Source organism: Panicum virgatum, chromosome 4K (genome assembly GCF_016808335.1).
Source record: "Panicum virgatum strain AP13 chromosome 4K, P.virgatum_v5, whole genome shotgun sequence".
NCBI lineage: Eukaryota > Viridiplantae > Streptophyta > Magnoliopsida > Poales > Poaceae > Panicum > Panicum virgatum.
The window spans coordinates 33,783,979-33,800,992 of record NC_053139.1 but is presented as its reverse complement, the minus strand read 5'-3'; the positions used below and the strand labels follow the sequence as shown (position 1 = coordinate 33,800,992).

The following is a 17,014-nucleotide window of genomic DNA, read 5'->3' as shown; positions in this document are numbered from 1 at the left end:
CTAAGCCCATGACAGAACTACTAAGGAAAGATGTCAAGTTTAAATGGAACACGAAGTGTGATGAAGCATTCCATACATTGAGAGCACATCTAACCACTGCACCAGTCTTGGCTCAACCTGACAACAATAAACCATACGACGTTTATTGTGATGCTTCAGGCACTGGTCTTGGTTGTGTTCTAATGCAAGACAATCGGGTGATAGCTTATGCTTCCCGAGCTCTTCGGCCACACGAGCTAAATTATCCCACTCATGATCTGGTACTAGCCGCCGTTATTCATGCTCTCAAGCTTTGGAGACATTATCTTATGGGCACTCATTGCAATATCTATACCGACCATAAGAGTCTCAAATACATTTTCACTCAAAGTGAGCTGAATATGAGGCAACGAAGATGGCTGGAATTAATTAAAGATTATGATCTGGAGGTTCATTATCATCCGGGCAAGGCGAATGTTGTAGCCGATGCGCTCAGTCGCAAGGTTCACTGCAATTGCCTATCAATGGAGTCATATAATGACACATTGTGTGCTGAAATGCAAAGGCTGAAATTAGAAATTATTCCTCAGGGCTCTTTGAATCATATTTCGGTGGAACCGACACTCTATGACTAGGTCATCATGGCACAATTACACGACAAAGGTGTTGGTATCATCAAGCAGCAAGTAGTAGAAGGTGAAAATAAATATAAGTGTTTCCGAGTGGACCATAAAGGAATTTTGTGGTTCGAGGATCGCCTAGTCGTTCCCAAGAATCCTGACCTGCGGAAACAAATCCTGGACGAAGCACATCTCTCTAAATTCTCTATTCATCCGGGCAGCACCAAGATGTACCAAGATCTCAGGCAAAATTTTTGGTGGACTCGCATGAAGAGAGAGATTGCCAAATATGTCGCAGAATGTGACACCTGCCAGAGAGTGAAAGCTAGTCACTTGAAAGTTGCTGGAACTCTCCAACCTCTACCAATTCCATCTTGGAAATGGGAAGATATCAGCATGGATTTCATTGTGGGCTTACCAAATACTTCTCAGCACCATGATTCCATTTGGGTCATTGTTGATAGGCTCACAAAGACTGCTCATTTTATTCCAGTGCATACTGAATTTCGAGCCAAGAAATATGCTGAGATCTATATGGATCGGATTGTCTGCCTACACGGTATACCAAAAACAATTATATCGGATCGTGGTCCTCAGTTTGTGGCAAGGTTTTGGGAGCAACTTCAAGAGGCTCTCGGAACTAAATTAATTCAAAGTTCAGCTTACCATCCACAGACTGACGGACAGACCGAAAGGGTGAATCAAATTCTTGAGGATATGCTTCGAGCATGTGTCATCCATTATGACAAAAATTGGGACAAATGTTTATCCTTGGCTGAGTTTTCTTATAACAACAGCTATCAGGCCAGTCTGAAGATGGCACCCTTCGAGGCCTTGTATGGTCGACGGTGTCGAACTCCTTTGAGTTGGTCCCAGACTGGAGAACGTCAAATCTTTGGACCTGAATTAGTGGTCGATGCTGAAGAGAAAGTAAAAATAGTACAAGCAAACCTCCGAGCAGCCCAGTCTCGGCAAAAGAGTTATTTCGATAAAAGAAGGGATCCTTTGAAGTTCATGGTTGGTAATCACGTCTATTTACGAGTGTCCCCAACTCGAGGCGTTCAACGTTTCGGAGTTAGGGGTAAGCTCGCACCTCGCTATGTCGGGCCATATAAAATCATTGAAGAATGTGGACCCGTGGCTTATCGTTTGCGACTTCCTTCACGACTTGCCGCCATCCATAATGTTTTCCACATATCCCAACTCAAGAAATGTGTTCGAGTTCCAACGGAAATCATTGATCAACAGGAAATTTTAGTGGAGCCCGATCTCTCATATATCGAATATCCACTCAGAATTCTGGATCAAAAAGAGAGAGGTACTCGTCGAAAGGTGGTAAAAATGTATAAAATTCAGTGGTCTCATCACACTGAAGAAGAAGCCACCTGGGAGACGGAGGATTATCTTAATCGACATTATCCGGGTTTCATTAGCTCCACCTCAGGTATATCATTTTCCCCGCCTCAATTCAATCATCCAATCTCGGGACGAGATTCTTTTTAAGGGGGTAGGTTGTGACACCTCAGGTGTCAATACTTTTAAATCCAATCATTACACCTTAGTGAAAGTTAAAAGAAAAATTTGGGAAACTAATTCAAAGAGAAAGGACCAAATAAAATACAAATCATACAAAAGAAATTAAAGGAAAAGGAGAAAGGAGTGAAAAACTACTCAAATTTTAATTCAAAAATGTGCACAAAATTTTTGTTGGCTCATGAGAGGTATTTCAATTGACATGTGCTCAATTGAACTTCAGCCAAAATCAAGTCAAAAACTGATTAAAACTAAAGTCCTTTTGTGCAAATATGTAAATGTACCAATAGTTCAAAATGTGAGTTTCAAACGAAAATTTGCATAACACAAAAGTTGTAGATCTTGAAAAGTTATGCAAAAATGGTATTCAACACTTTCCCATTTGAGCCCTCCAAATAGGAGATAATTTTAGTTTACCGAGAGGTCCCTGAAATTTTCAGAAATCGCAAAAGAGCCCCTACCTCCATCTCTCTCCCGGCTTGCTCTGTTTCAGCCGCCGCCGGTGGACTTTGTCCACCGCGCGCCCGCGGCCAAATGGACCCGGGGAAACCTCTCCACGCCACCTGGCCCGCCCCTTGGCACCTTCTCGCGCGCACACGCGTCCCAGGCCGCTCCCGAGCCGCCACGACACCCCGGCCGGCGCAGCGCCGCTACCTCCTCCGCCCGCTCACCGTCGAGCCACCCAGGACCAAATCAACCGCCCCCAGTCACTGCATTCCTCCCCCAGGAGCTCCTTGGCCTATAAAGACCCCCAGCACCCCACAGTCGCGCCCCTTCTTCCCCTTCTTCCTCCTCCCGCCGCTCCGCCATGGCCGCCGAGATCCAGCTCGCGCGGACCGGCTAGCCCAGCCCCACATTGCCCCCTCCGACCACCGCAGCAGCTTCGCCACCTCCCAGTTAAGCTCCACGCGCGCGGAATCGAATCCAAACCCCCTCCCGAAGCCGTTCCCCTTTTGCGCCGCCGCCGGCGAGCTCAGGCTCACCGCGGACCGGCCAGCTCCGGGGAAGACCGAGCCCGACAGCTACCCCAGAAGCATCCACGAGCTCACGCGGTGCTCGTGCGCGCCTTGTTCCCCTACCCCGAGCCCTCCTTCGCCTCCAGCGCCGGCGAACCGAACAACCGACCCGCCATCAACGCCGACGAGCTTGAACCTGTGCTCCAAACGTTCGAACGTCGACCAGGGTAGGTGTTCCTCGATCCTTTCTCCCCCACGCGCCTCCCCGTGGCAGCCCCGGTAAGCCCCACCGCAGAACACCACCGGCAAGATGCCACGGCGGAGAAGGCCGGCGAAGGACCCGGTTGTAATTTGTTTTTTTCGTTTAAGGGTGTTTCTGCAAGTTTTACAGTGTATACCAGTGAACTTCTAAAATGCAAAACAAATCACAGAAAAATCAAAAAAATGCAAACTCAACTGATCTGGAATCCTTGTAACAAGATCTACAAATTTTGTAACATTCACATTTGCAGAAACTCAACCAAGTTTAATCTAGGGAAAAGATTAATAAAACCACCTTATGCATGTTCATGAAGTTCTGCTCATCAAATGACTTTGATTTTTTGGATATGTTATCACTAATGGAATTTTAATATCACAGTAAAAAGATGACACCAACCCAAAATAGTTATCATGTTGGAACAATCAAGATTCTCTAATCTGTTGTTAGCCTTCTCGATTTAATTCTGAAAAATATGCACATGAACTTGCCCTGGAATTTTTACTGCGTGCATGTAAAACTAAAACACTGTTAATACCTAAATTTAATATTTGTTAGAATTCATTTGCTATATACCATGATTTATGCTTGTTTAATCAACTTAATTCCTTATATATAGTTCTTATGCTCAGAAAAATCCATGTTTATTTCTGGAGTCTCTTTTTAGCTCTGTGTTCCTGTCTAAGAATTTTTAGCTGCATTTACTGAGTTTTGCCTTGGTGAATAATCATGCTTAGCATCTTAGGGCTAGATTTACTATTTTTGTTCCGAGTAATCTACAATGTTTCTGATCGTTATTTTTGGGCATGATCTTGTTTAGAGTATGTTCTACTTGTGATAAAAAGTTCAGATGCAATACTGGTCGAATGCATCTTGAGAAATTCATGCAAACACATGTTAAATTAACTGAATAACTAATTTATCATAGTGAGTTAAATCTTGAAAAATTTTCTGGAGTATGTTTAACTCAGGACTAGTCCCTGGTAAAAATTTGAGAACCAAATCCTTAGTAAAAAATTTTCTGTAGATTTAATCTTTGTTAATGGCTTGCTGTTTTTAATCTTTTTATCACCTCTGCTATATAAGTGTATAAAATCTGGAAAAATTTCAGTACTGAGTTTATGCTTTGAAGTTGCTTGCATAAAATTTGTAGCCCCAGAATCCATGTTGAACATTCTGTACAAAAAGATGAAGTAACTAGAGTGATCCATTTGCATGAATAGTTATAGTTCTTGCTCTATGGTAGATGCTGAAATTTATACCCTGAATGTTCAAGTTTGAATCTGAGTTACTTTAGTGTTTCATCGCTAGCTCTTTAGTAGTTGTGTTGTTAAGAAATAATGAAAGCATGCTATGTGTTGAAATTAAAAATGAAAACCCAAAACCCCACTCATTCATGAATAACCGTAGTTATGTTTGCTACTCTATAAACGATTGCCCATGCAATGAAATGTGAAATCATCACTAAATTAACTTTCATGGACTACAACTTTATCGTGAAGGAAAAAAATTATATCCCTGAATAACTCAAAATCTTGCATTGCATATAGAAACGGTTAACCTCGCGGACAGAGACTACGAACTGGTGCCCGCGGACACTCATGCGGAGCAGGAGGTTAATCTGAACTGTACTAACTTGTCCCAAGACCTGGGCCAAGCCCCAGAAGCTTTTCTGCCTGACAGTGCCCAAGAAGGCAAGCCCCGGAGCATAATCCCACTATTTTTTTTTCGAATTATCATTCTGCTATCTATTTATTAATGTATGGTAATAGTTGGTTTTCTGCATTTAAGTTCTCTAGGCGTTGATCGAAAACCCTAGATGCATGATCCATAGGAACCTATGTTTGATACCGGATCTTTTTATCGACTAGTTGCCATGCTAAATAGGTACGGTAGAAGTCGAGTGGTTTCCTGCCTCTCGCGAGCAAATAGGAATTGTACCGACTTTAATTCCTGTTGAAATGTAAGGACAACGGGCGGGGTTGTGTAGTTGTGATACCCCGCTGGTGTAGTCAAAAATGGCTAAGGTCGCGGTGTGTGGCTCATTTCGATAAGCGTTTGAAAGTACTAGCCACATACCGAGAAATATGGTAATCGGTAAGCTTAAGTACCTGATTGGACCGGCGAGTGGAACGATCTCGCACCCTCCTGGTAGAAGTAGGGTTTATTTTTATGTCGCGACGTACGGGTGCAGAGTGGTCGGACTCTGTAGTCGGGGTTCCACGGACTGGAAAGAAAGGGGAAAAGTAGCGTGGGCGGGAGCGAAGTCGATCCCCATGCATGTGGTCTAGGTTCCCTTGGCCAGGTTGAAATTCGATTCAGAATCGTCCGCCTCTCATGGCATGAGATTGCTTAATGTTTTCGGTCACACAGAGTAACAAGTGGAACATGATGATGATAATACTGCTGGTTGATTAAATGATTGCTCTACCATGTTTGTGTAGAGTTAGTTGCAAATTAGAATGGTTAATCCAACTAGAAGATGGCTAGATAAAATCTGAAAATAAGGATCAACACTTAGCGGCATTTTTGGCAAACAAACCCCACCAACCAAAAAGCCTTGCATGTCTAGTTATCGGACTATGTTATATCCGGAGACGGGTCAGTCTTGCTGAGTAATAGTATACTCAGCCTTGCTTGTGGCACTATTTTTCAGGTACTAACTTTGAAGATCTGTTTGCGAGTCTTACTTGGCCTTGCACTCTGCCTCCGGGTTGGTCTGTTTAGTGGGATGGCCCTTCAGCTGGTGCTAATCACCCTCCCGCTGAGTGACGCATTCGTACGGGCTTTACCGATGCGTCACGTTATTTCGTTAGTTATCTTTTAATGCTTCCACTGAACTTTGAGACTTGAATAATTGAGGAGTTGGAACTCCGTAGTACTTCGCTAGTCTGAACATGGTTTGTAATAAATTTTCTTTCCGCTGCAATCACTCTGAGATGTATGAAATGGTTTGTGTTGTAATCTCTGGGCTCACTTTCGTGTGAGTGTTGTCTGCTGATCCTGGAATAGCGTGGCTTTTATCGAGGCTTCACTCGAGGAACTACCGGTGAGTGCCAAATTGGGTCAGAGTTGCTTAGCAACGAAGATCAGTGCACCCAGGCCCAGTAGTTTTGGGTGGTTCCGCCACAGTTTGCACTCTCTTCTGGTCCTGATCTCCGAGTCAAGACAGGTGCAGCTTGCAGTGTCAATGGAGTCCGCTATAGCACAGTTGCTCAGGAGAAACACCTAAAAACACAGAATAGTGGTGTCATGGCCAAGGGGACACATAGAGGCGAGACAATTGAATTTTATGGTGTTCTCAAAGAGGTAATAGAGTTGCAATATAACTCTAATCTGCAACATCCGGTCAGTGGTCATATTTCGATGCGATTGGTACACTCAAGAGGGAAAGACTGTAGGCATTAAAGATGATGGACATTTCAAGTCCATCAACATCAACTCATTTTGGTACAAGTTTGACCCTTTTATCCTCGCAACACAATTTACAAAGATATTTTACTTGCAGGATAACGATTGAGGCAACGATTGGCAAGTTGTGCAAAAATTTGAGCACAGGGGCATTTATGATGTGCCTGAAAAGGATGGGGAGGTACACCAAGACGATTACTGTTCCGATATGGAGCGTGCAGTGCATGAGGGCGATGAATATGCTACTGATGATGTGCACCAGCATGAGGATGCAGACGTTATTGAAGCTAATCTAGCAGACCTTGTAATGGGAGATTCAGCAGATGAGGAGGAATATGAGGATGATGGAGATGACACTACCTTGGATAATTGTACTGACATTGATGCCAATGGGAATAGTGATGATGACGATTACGAGGACGATGATCTCTAGGAGTATGCATTATTGTTTTCGGACGTGTGTCTTGTTGCCTGTTATTGCACATTCAGACTTGTCATGAAATTATTGTTGTACTGGATTTGCACACAGTTATTTCATTCATGAAATCAGCAAAATATTGGATTGTTCATTCATTATGTTTCAGATACAATCTAATCTTCACCAAGAAAGACCTTGGTTACAACACTATCGGAGCTGACTTCATTGGCGATTGCGTTAGCGGTTACTTCAAATTGCACAACGAGATCGTCGAAGCTTGCTCGCCCTTCTCCTTCAGGGAATACAGGCTCCAAAAGGAGAAGATTGTGCCCGATACAGGTTTGCGCCACAGCAAGAACAATTACAGCCCCCTGCCGGACACCGTGGGTGGCAATCTGCTTGGTGCGGTTGGGGATGTCCTGCAGGCGGTCCACCAGCAGGTCGCCTTTGGCATTCACCGTGGTGGCGGCTCCGTTCGCCGCTTGGTAGAGGGCCTGAATTTGTGGCTCCAGGGCTATAATTTCCATACAAAAAAAAGAGATGTTTATTAATGGGAACAAATAATCTTCATGGAGAATCAATTATGCTCAAAGAGAAGAACCGTACCTACAACTCTTCCATCGGCAGCGGACAGCATCGCCCGACTGGTGGAGGCCTCACCCTCGGCGGCGGTCAGGGTGGCCTGGGTGACCTCCAAGCAGAGCTGGAGATGCACAATCTCACGAGTTGCCTCGAAGTAGAGGTCACGTGTCCTCTTCCACCAACGGAGGTAGCGCCGAGCATCGTCTCCGTTGTAGGAGTCGCCGAAGCTACCAGAGGAACTTGCTGCGGCTGCAAATTTGGCGCCGTAAGCACCCCTGCAGGCCAAGCTGGCCATACAGATGGTCCTGTATGAACAGAACAGAATTAGTGGTACGAACATATACATGAGACCACACAGGATTAAGATCTTCTTACCCTTGCCGGAGAAGGTGGGCACGGAGCGGCAGATTGCCTTCTAGAGCTCCATCTGCCAGGCGCTTGTTCTTCCTACCCATGGGAGATTGAGATTGAACGGCCATGGAGATTGAGAGACCGGAGGATGATAGAGACAGGAGCGGATGAGAAGGTATAGATTGATTTTCCCGATTTTCTCAGGATTTGTATTTATAACCGCAGTGAAATTGACGGAGAAGGGACGCGGTCGCCGGCAAGTTCAGGCGAGACGCGCGGGAAATGAATTGTCGCGTGGGAAGTGGCAAATGTCTACCGCAGTGGTTTTTAGCGATCTCCAAACTGCAGGTGGCCCATGTTCGAACCCGCGCAGCAGCAGATTTTTTTTAACCACCTTTTATGGAATGTTCGCCACACATGTTTCCAATGCGGGCCTGTTTCTCTTCCTGGGCCGGATCGAGTTGGACCCCGGTTACACGTGTAAATCACGTCAGCCTGCTGCCCTGCACTCCTACACGTGGCTGCCAGCTACACAAACTGGACCGGTCAGCCAGCAACGTGGCAGCTGGTCTGGTTCTATGACGAATCACGCTGATCGTAGGGACGAGGAGTTAATTGGCGCACCTTTTTTATGACGATATGAAATGTTGTTCTGTGACGCGTGTTGTATTTTTGTCATAGTTTCGTTGGGGCTGAAGGTTTCGGCGATGAACGATGATGAAATTCCTGTTTTCACGTGACACGATTTTACTTTCATCACGGTTGAGCACTGTTCAAGGGATGTAGACAAGGACCTATGATAAACCTGGAATTTTCATCATAGATGGGATCTGTTCAATGACGAAATTCAAAACGTCATGCGCAAAAACGTAATGGATGCTAGTATTTCTACTAGTGGTTTGTTCCACTCAATTTGATCGGCTTGGCCCCTATGATCCCTTGACCAAAAATATGAGTCCTATGGACTATGGTACGGTGGTCAATGTCGAGGCATATTCCTCGGTGAAAACACCTCGGATGTTATCTTGACACGAGAACATGATTGGGCTTTCTTAAGGTGCCTCTTCCAGGAAATTGAGGTTGAAACAGAAGAGTCATAAAGAATGATCCTCTTATTCCATCCACTCCTTCCTCAACCTCCCTTAAGACAAGGCCTCGAGAAAAATTAACAAGAAAGCACCATAAGGGAATCCAGGGCTAAGGATTTGCATGAAATGCTCTCTCCCCAAGATTCCTGTTGTTCAAGAGATGTACCTTCAGCAGAATTAATTGAGATGAAAGCTTGAATTCTGCTAAAGATAGTCCTCGAATGCTCAATGCACTCTGCTCCTGACGAGGAATCATTACGCAAATCGATGAGGGACTAGTTTCTTGGATAAGATCCAAGATTTCGTTCCCTCAAGTCAGATCCTTAAGCAAAAATGAGACTTCGATTAGGGCGTCAAGCTGTAGGCCTAGCATGACCAAGCTCATCCTTCCTCCTCTAGTAGGGTTCTGATAGCTTAACCCTAAGAAGGAATTTTCCTGAACTAGCACTATGAGTGAGGGATGAATCTCATAGCCAGATGGTTCCAGAAAGGATGGCTTTAAAGACTCATCCCGAAGGGTCGAAAGGTGTTGATAAGGATGACCTTTCAAAGATAGAGGGGGTAGAGGTAGAGATAAAATAAAAGAAAAAAGGACATGGGGTAAACTGGGCAGCGGGGGTGAAGGTAGAGGTAAGAAAAAATATGATTTTTATAGAAAAGATAAAGGGGCGAACTAGGTTCGAAGATAGATACAACAATTGTTCCCCATCAATGGCGCCAGAAATGTTTGTTGATATTTCTTAATGTTGCTACTAGGTTTTGTGTTCCTAGCAACACCACCAGGAAATGTCATGGTATGTCATAATGTTTATAAATAAATCCGCAAGTGCACGGATATACCGTTGTACCATTTCACTCGGAGAGTATTCAGGATATCGTATTTCTCAGGGAATGGAGGTGTAATGGTCTTCTAGCTAGTTTACCCAGAGGAAAAGAGAGAAGGGTGGTCGTTGAGTAGTGTGGTTGTCTAAGAGAAGAGATACTTAAGAGAGATAAACCAACTCTCACTTGCTTGCTTCGGGCACCGGCTTACTCCCGGTTTGCCAAGAGTATCCGACTATTAGCTCTACACCCAACCCGAACGTGGAGGACTACGAAGAACGGACAAAGCTGTCACCACCTGCCGCCTACCCCGACATACCGTGGGGAAGGTATGAAAATAAAGGTAACCTCAAGCCTAGACACCATGTCTACGCAATCGATTACTGCTCTAGCCTAGCTAGACTTCGTCTCAAGACTCAAGTCCTTAGACTAGCTAGAACACCCTTCACAAGGACGGAAGATGATCCCACAAGCTAATGATAACAAAAGCTGCTCTAGCCCTGGCTAGACTTCATCTCAAGACTCAAGTCCTTAGACTAGAACACCCTTCACAAGGACAGAAGATGATCCCACAAGCAAATGATAACAAAAGCAAATTAAGAGCGATTGAGTTTTTGTTTCACATTTGCTCCTTTCTATGGTCTCAATGTTATTTTGCATAGTACACTTATTGATAAAGAGGTAAAGCGCCCGCTTCCAATTCCTTGTGCAACTGCTTTTAGATAGGACTATAAATATTGTTCCCTATTTTTAAGATGACCAACATTAGATAATGTTACAAGCAGGCAAACATGTACTATTATACCGTTGTAATTGTGAGCTATCTTCTACCCATGGTATATATGAATTATTAAAATGAGAAGGTGGTAGTTATTTTAATCTTGATAAAAGTAATTTTCGGGTTTGAACACCTAAAATTTTCCATATAGAAAGAAGGTGGTAGTTATTTTATACCATTGTATGTAATTGCTCTGGCTAATATGCTCATGATGGCATTGCTTCAGTTTTAATCATGTTTATAATTTTGGATTGTGACACACCTCACATCGTTCCTTGTCAATCTTGGGAAGAACAGGAGCGGCCAAAGGAGAAGCGAATGAGCGCGGCCCTCCGTCGAAGCATCTGCCATCTCCGGTGAGGAGCATGCCAGTTGGAGCTTCTTCCCCTTTCCAGCGGTGAAAAAACTTCCTGTTTAGATCTATGTTTATCAATATTTGTTAGCAGATTCACTTTTTTAGTAGAACATACACTGCATATTTGGTTTGAAAATTAAATTACAGCAGTATTTGATTGGACGAACAGCTTAGGTGTCATCTTAAGGCGATTGTTTTAGTTAGTAGGATGATTACTCTAGTTGATTGTTGCAATGTGTTGCCTTGATTGAGCTGCTGATGACTGCAGGCAACAAGGTTATAATATGCTTAGTTGCAATACTGTATGCACTTGTATCCATTGCACTTCGATTATGCCATATTACAATTACTACTTATGTTTTATGTAGGAAGTTCAACATGTCGGATGGAGAATCTAGCTGGAGAGCCGTTATCCTTGATTCCTTGTAATATACACTTTGAAACTTCCGTCAGTAGGAGTTACTCGTGCTTGCAAGTTCTGTGGAGTCCTTGGTGGAAGCAGTGCGTGATCTGAGATAAGTGAAGTGATACTTGAATAGAGTGCTTACTTCTTAGCATTGGCTAAATTTTATTATAGTTTCAAAAGTGACTCGTGTCCTATTTTATTATACCCAAACAAATATTTTTTTCTCCCCATAGATCTTAAAATTCGCTACAAGTCTATTACAAATAGGGATGGTAAAGGGCCCTAAATTTTGGCCTAGAAAATCTAAGGGCTGGGCCCTAAAAGGACTGGGCTCTAATCTTATACGATTTTGAGCTAAAAAATTTAAAGGTCATGTTGGGCTGTCAAGAAGCCACTAGGTCCATGGCCCATTACCACCCCTAATTACAAATACTCCTCTCTGTATGTGGCATGCATGGCAATGTAGCTTCTATATGACTATATTTATAACTCTTGTCTCGGCGAGGTACTGCATTGTTTCATTTTTGAAGAGTCGGTTATCAGATTTCGTAATTCTACTGGTAAAAGAAGAACCAGGATATCATAGTCAGGATCTCGTAAAGAAGCATTTCATTCAAGCAGCATGTTCCTAATTTTGTTTGCGTTGAAGAGCTGAAACTAAGTTATTATACCATGAAGCAGTTTTACAATATCAATTTTTGAATCCTTAAATGCAATAGTGCAATCTGAAACCCTACTAATTTGTGGGACAATAGTTGATTCATATGTATTGTTCTGTAACCTTCAAATCGCTGGCGAACCATCAAGCGTAGAAGCATATGGCATCTATACATGTAAGTTGATAAGAGAGTTTGTGGTCCATCAGTTTGCTCCTCCAAACTCTTTCTTTATTTTTATTTCTGCAACTATAGCGCCATTGTTTGATTTGCATGGCTGAAAACTTTCGGATATGATGTTTTGTGACTGTGTATCTGTGGCATGCAAAATAAGAATAAATTGTCTAGGCCAACAACATTGCTTGATATGGATTAGCGCGACCTGGATTGTGCAGCAGTCAGATGTACTCCCTCCGTTCCAAAATGTAGGTTGTTTTGGCTTTTCTAGATTCATAGTATTTAATATGCATCTAGATATAACATATGTCTAGATACATAGCAAAATATATGAATCCGAAAAAGTTAAAACGATCTACATTTTGGAACGTATGGAGTACAATAGAACAACGTTGTTTATGTGGATGCAGGAGGCTTTTGGGCGGTACATGTATCAAGAGGAAGCTATCTGCATTTAAATTTTTCATGATATTGTGATATCAATATATCATACTGATCTGTAATAACTTTATTATTTATTACTTTTTCTATATTTTCTCATGCAATTTTCATGTTGCAACAGATCACATAATTATATACCATATGTAATTCTTGCGGTTAATGGTGTGCATTGCTGATTTAAGTATTCAGAATACATGATGAATATTGACAGCTACCAAAGGAGTATTAGAATTCCTAGCTGTCAATTATTTACTAGCAGTTTACAAGCAGCACAGCTAGAACAGCAATTCAGCCGGATAACACAGCTAACCATAACAAAAGTAACTCTGCGTGTCATCACGACTTAGTCAATTTAGCTGCTGGGCCTGTGGCCTGCCCCTCGCTTTCCTCTCCATCTTCCAAACAGCAACGGGGGCTGAGGGCCTGAGGCAGGGGAGGGGGAACGCTGCCCTGGGAATCCACTGGCCGGTGAAATCCCCACCGGGGGTTTTCTTCCAAGGGCTGATTTGGCACTGGCTCCCAAACTAGCCGTTAATGAAATGCACCCAGAATACCAGATAGTGTTAGACCTCATGTGTTATGTGGGAAAAACATTACGTGCGTCGTTCTAAGAAAGTGGCTGGCTAAACTGCATGTATCTTTGCTTAGTCGGCAGGTTGGTTGGATAGATTCAGATATAAGACAGGTTAGTTCAGTTAGTCAGATAAGGTTTGTTAGCAGATTTAGTTAGTAGATTGGTTTGTTAGCAGCTTGTACGGGAGGCAACAATGCTGGATATATAACCAGCCGTGTAATCTGGAAACAATCAAGCAGTGAAAGTATCTTCCTCCTACTTCTAATCTCCTCAAGCGTACAGCAGTAGGGACTTGATCCCTCTCCTCTATCGTCATCTACCCGGCTAGGACCTAGCCATTACATCATGGTCGCCTCCTCCAACGAGGGGTGACGTTGCTAGCCATGAATTAGTCGCCTATCTCATACCCCTTCCTCTCTCACACGCATGCTTCGCGAAGCTTTGCCAGCTAGTTCCTCGTCCCTCTCTCCGCCATCTCTCCTCCATGTTCGCCAACGACGTCACCACCCGTTTGGAGGAGGCCTGAGTTCGGCAGGTTATTTATGGACTAGGAGTCTAGGACTAACAACTATCCCTATTATGTCTAGGACTAACAATCCCTATTATGTATGCGGAGTAATGGACTAACAACTAGTGCATGACTAGTGGACTGCATGTTTGGATCTTTAGAGACAAAATTAGAATATGAGGTTCAATATGAGGTTTTGTACTAAAAAAAGGCTTACTAAAAGAAAGAAAGGCAAGAAGAGCAAATGGGGTATGCCAGGAGCAGCACAGATGGAAAAAAATATACAGATTGAAAATGTGTGCTAAACACGAGTACAAATTGGGAAAATGCCTAATGAAAAAAAAATCAAAGTAGAGAAGTTTACACTGGAAGTTGCTTATCTAAATCTCTGTGCAGCACCAATTGATTACCAGAGTACTTTATTCTGCATGCGGATCATATGTTCATGGCTCGAGTGAAGATGGGGAAAAGCAACAAAAACTTTACGTAATGGTTGCAGGTTACTCATCGTATTGTTGTTGCTTATTGGATACTTCGTGCCCTGCCCAGACTTTGCACAGCTAAGAAATACAAAATCAAAATTGTGTGCTTACAGAGAGAGGCAGACATATCAGCTTACTGAAATATCTATGCAGCATCACTTGATTACCAGAGATGCTTGCAAGTTATTACAAATAAAAGACACAAGGTTAAAAAGGCATGACATAACTAAAATAAAGTGTGTGTTCATCATGACTCATGTGAAAAGAGAGAATAAATAGCAGACTCAAGGTATAGTTTCAGGTTATTACTAATCTGCAGCACTCTTATTACTAGACAGTTCAGAATCATCAGGAGTGACTCCATCCTGCTAAAATGAAATAGCTTGCCAGTACAGATTAACACCGTTGTTTCTCAATGTGACTCAGAATTATCATCACGAACCACCGCCACAGTTGACAAGCCATCGAACAATGGTTTCTCATCCATACCACCAGCATTACCTTGCATCGAGAAGTCATGGCGAACAAGGCTCTCTTTCAACCTATGTTTGGTAAGCCTCAGATAAGCGCTCCATTTATACCGTGCCAACAAACTGCCATTGGTACCAGAAATGTGATGCAGATATTGCCAGAGGATGCCTGATTCCCCTCTGGTAGAAACGAGGAGCACATTCCTCCTGGGTCCAGTACCGGCAGCAGAGAGAAAAACCGCACGTCCAATTTGATCCGGCTGTTCAACGACCATGACCAGCTCTGGTGATCCTTTAGCACCCAAAGATCAATCGAGCTGCTGCCGCGGTGGTACAATCCAAGAGCGCCGCTGTTCATCTCAAACAGCTCAACAAAGGGGCCATCGACGGGCGACAACAAATGCTGGAAGGACTCGGACATGGTGTCGAACACCAGCATGTTGTTGACCTTCCCCTTGCCGTCGCCGGCGTCGCCGCCGGACAGCATCAACGGAGACCAGTAGATCCTGCCGTCTGCCAGGACGGGCGGGTGAAGGAACCCCATCATCGACGCCGCCACCGCCAGATCCCCGGACGCCCACGGCCCGGGAAGCTCTCCGACACACCTGAGCTCGCCGGACCCGACGGTGTGCATGTGGTACACGGCGACGGCGTGGCCGTCCTCGGCTCTCTCGAAGCAGCACAGCACCCGGTGCGACCCGGACGGGCGATGAGGGTTAAGCGCGGAGATGCAGGCGGCGCCGTGGAGCAGCGTGAGAGGCGCGCGCTGGCGGGTCGCCGGGTTGCAGATCTCGAGGCCGCCGTAGGCATGGAGGATGATGAGGCCGTCGCAGGCAGCGAGTACGTGGACGTCGTACTCGGAGGCAGCGATCCGGCCGACAGGATGCCGCTCGCCGGTGCGGTGGTCCAGGGCGTCGATCCTTCTCTCATGCGTGTCCCTGTCCCAGTTGGTGAGGAGCGGGAGCGAGGGCTGGCGACGGTGGTGGGCGAGGAGGAATTTGGCGTCGGAGGTGAGCCGGAGGCGCCAGGAGCGGCAGACGGCGCGGCACCGGAGGAGGGGCTTCACCGGCAGACGCGTCAGGATCTCCGAGACAACGAGATCCTCGGGGAGCTGGGGGGCCGCCGCCGGCCGCTTCTGCCATGGTGGAAGTCGCGATTGGATCTGGGAAAATTGGATAGGTGGAAGACGGCAGGGATATATTGAGGAAAAGAAGGCAAAAGAAATTAAAGATAATTATTTTCCCCACTAGAAAATTCCAAAATTTAGATTTTACCACTAAAAAGGTAAAAATAAGTTAGGTAGTATAATGTGCCATTATTTTATTTATGTTTCCATAAATGATACGGTTGAACCACGGTATTAATTGGAAAAAAACATAAATATTATTGTTATTTGTTAGAAAACTAAATCACTCGGTCCTAAAAGCAAGTACGATAATTGAGCAAAGTACTTGACTACTAGCCAAGTTATAAGAGTCCAGCTATACAATAGTGGTCTCTTAAAAAAAAGACAGTGCCTCACTGAGCGGGCCTCCAACATCCAAACTCGACGTCTCAGCCCCTCGCCCTCACCTCAGCCCCTCGCCCCTCCTCCCTCTGCCCTCGCCGCCGCCGGAGTTGCTCCCCGTGCGGCGAGCAGTGAGGAGGGCGGCGGCGAGGCCATCGCTCGCCCCCTCCTTTCTCTCCTCTCCCAATCCCTTCCTTCCCCTCCTCTCTTCTTGCTGCAGCGATGTGGCCATGGCCGGCGGCTTATTCCTCGCCGGAGTTGGGCGGATCCACATGGGCGAAAGCTGGATCCGCGTGTTTGGACACCGAATCTGCGCTTTCCGGGCTCGGGCTCCACGAGTGCGAGGCTGCTCCGCTCTGCAGCATGCCGGTGGGCATACCCGGGCTTCACGGCGGGCCTGCTCCTCTGCGTGGCCGCCACCGACGGCGGCCGTGGCTGCCGTGGCCACCTTTGCCGCGGCGCTTGGTGTCCGTAGTGGCACGGCCCTGCGGTGATGGCGTATGGTGGTGCGGCCTGGCAACGACGGTGGTCTGTCGGCCGCGTCTGTGTCGGGTCCTGCGGCTGCGGGTGCCAGGGCCGCAGCGGCAGCGGCGTCCACGGCCGGGGCGTCTAGCGGGGCGCGGCTACGGCGGCTACCTTTT

General features: G+C 45.2%; 1 pseudogene; it reads right to left on the bottom strand.

The window, feature by feature from the left end:
• Positions 1 to 14,458: 14,458 nt before the first annotated feature.
• LOC120704822 lies at positions 14,459 to 16,042 on the bottom strand (annotated as a pseudogene).
• Positions 16,043 to 17,014: the final 972 nt, after the last annotated feature.